Below are 2,686 nucleotides of genomic sequence, written 5' to 3'. Positions count from 1 at the left end.
TTTTACCATACTTTTGCTTGAAGTCAAGAGAGTCAAGATTGGGAGGCTCCCTAGTGCTTTGAAGAACAGTTCGTTTCGGACCTCTAGAGGGATGGTTGCTTCTAGCAGAGCGACCAGTGGGGTGAGGAGTGGAATGACGAGGAGGTGATGATGGATGGTCTTCCTTTTCATGCATAGGCCTCCTCCCCTTTCCTCCTTTACCACGAGAGGATTCAGCCTCCTTTCGTGCAGAAGATGCTTTTGGATGAATAACCTTCCTTGCCATGGATTTGGATGAGTGGGATGAATGGGAAGAAGATGAATGGGAGTAAACGTGTATGTGTGTGTGTGATTGGGGTTGTTTGGAGTGAGAAGGATTTTTGGTTGGTATGAAGGCTCCTGTGCTTCTTCGGGTTACAATCTTCTTTCTCATATTGAAAAGAAAGAAAATGGTGGAAGAGAAGATAGAGAGCGACGAAGATGGGAAGTGGAGGAGAGAGGTTTGGATTTGATAACCGTCATTAATGCTGAGTGAAAACCTTCTCTTTTAAAACAAAAACATTTAATGAAACGGTTTTCAAGAATTTTAAATTTAAAAACATGAAATATGAAAAAAGACAAGTCATGAGGAATGGTAAAAGGATTAAGACTGACATGACTTGAAATGGAATGAAGTGATAACACAATTTTAAAAAATTTATGATTTAAAATAATGAGCCCATATCATGTGAACAAAGCTTGTCTTACATAGGCCCAAAGGTGGTGACAGCATGCTGAACTTTTGGGCACAGATTTTCATTTTTCAATCCAAAAATTTTCTGGGCTTAGCACAAGCCTTTCTTTTGAAGAGTTCATCACTTGCCCAATTTTGTCTCCCTGCTACCTACAAGACAAAACAACACAGAGAATAGGAAATCATTATTAAACAATAGAATTAATATCAAACATTCCCAGTTTAGTTCTTAGCTTGCAAAATCTTTCTTCACACAGTGACTTAGTGAAAATGTCAGCCAATTGTTCTTTAGATTTTACAAATTGAATATTAATAGTTCCCTTTTGCACATGTTCTCTAATGAAATGATATCTCACTTCAATGTGCTTGGTTCTTGAGTACACAGGATTTTTTTTGAAATGTTTATTGCACTCGTATTATCATACAGTAAGGGAATACTATTAATTTTCAGTTTGTAATCCTCAAGTTGAGTTTTAAGCCAAATTAGTTGTGAACAACAACCAGGTGCGGAGATGTATTCAGCTTCGGCTGTGGATAAAGCAACAATGACTTACTTTTTGCTTGACCAAACATTCAGAGAATTTCCAAGAAAGCAACACATTCACGAAGTGCTTCTTCTATCCACTCTATCACCCACATAATCTGCATCACAACAACCCACTGCACTAAATTCATTAGTTTTAGAATATCATAAGCCAAAATCAGATGTGGCTTTTATGTATCTAATAATTCTTTTAACGGCTGAGAGATGTGATTCCTTTGGGTGAGATTGAAATCTTGAGCACACACCCACACTTTGAACTATGTCCGGCCTAGAAGATGTAAGATACATAAGTGATCCTATCATTCCTCTATACCTAGTTTCATCAACATCTTTGCCATTCTCATCCTTGTCAAGTTTAATCTTAGGATGCATGGGAATACCCAATGGTTTGGAGTTTTCTAAACCAAATTTCTTTATTAATTCCTTGGCATATTTTTCTTGGTGAATAAAAATACCACTAGGAGTTTGTTTGATTTGAAGTTAAAGGAAGAATGTTAGTTCTCCCATTAAACTCATTTCAAACTTACTAGTCATTAGGTTTCCAAACTCTTTACACAAGGATTTATTTGTCGATCCAAACACAATAGCATCTGCTTAAACTTGAACAAGCAAGATATCATTATTAGATTCTTTAATAAATAAAGTAGCATCGGTAGTACCCTTTTGCAAATCATTTTGCAACATGAAGGCGCTAAGCCTTTCATACCAAGCTCTAGGAGCTTGCCTAAGGCCATAAAGAGCCTTGGATAGTTTAAAATCATGATTAGAAAAATTTTTGTTTTCAAAACCGAGTGGTTGAGCTAAAAATACTTCTCTATCAATAAATCTATTTAAAAAGGCACATTAGCCATCCATTTGAAATATTTTAAAACCTTTGTAGGCAGCATAAGCAAGTAGCAACTGAATTGCTTCTATTCTTGCTACCGGTGCAAAAGATTCATCAAAATCAATACCCTCTTCTTTATCGTAACCTTGGGCCGCTAATCTAGCCTTGTTACGAACAACACTACCATCTTCACCTAATTTATTTCTAAAAATTCATTTTGTACTCGTTACCTTCTTACCGTTTGGGTAAGGTACAAGAGACCAAACCTCATTCTTTTCAAATTGACTTAATTCTTCTTCCATGGCTTTTATCCATGAAGGATCTTCAAGAACTTGCTTAACATTTTGAGGTTCTAGATGGGTTAAGAAAGCAACATTGTTGGTTTCGGCTTTCTTTCTTGAGGATCTTGTATTGACTCCATGAGATGGATCTCCAATGATAAATTCATGTGGGTAGTTTTTCAAGAATTTCCACTCCCTTGGCTTTTAAGAAGAGGTTACAGCTTGGTTTTGAGTTGGTTTTGCTTCATTCATTGTTCTGACTTCTCTGGCATCATCAGGAGACAAAACAGAAATGTCTCCTTCGTTCTGAGGAGCAGGTATAG

Source organism: Arachis ipaensis, chromosome B07 (assembly GCF_000816755.2).
Source record: "Arachis ipaensis cultivar K30076 chromosome B07, Araip1.1, whole genome shotgun sequence".
In the NCBI taxonomy this organism is placed as follows: Eukaryota; Viridiplantae; Streptophyta; class Magnoliopsida; order Fabales; family Fabaceae; genus Arachis; species Arachis ipaensis.
The sequence above is the reverse complement of the archived record's forward strand: the minus strand, read 5'-3'. Positions refer to the sequence as shown.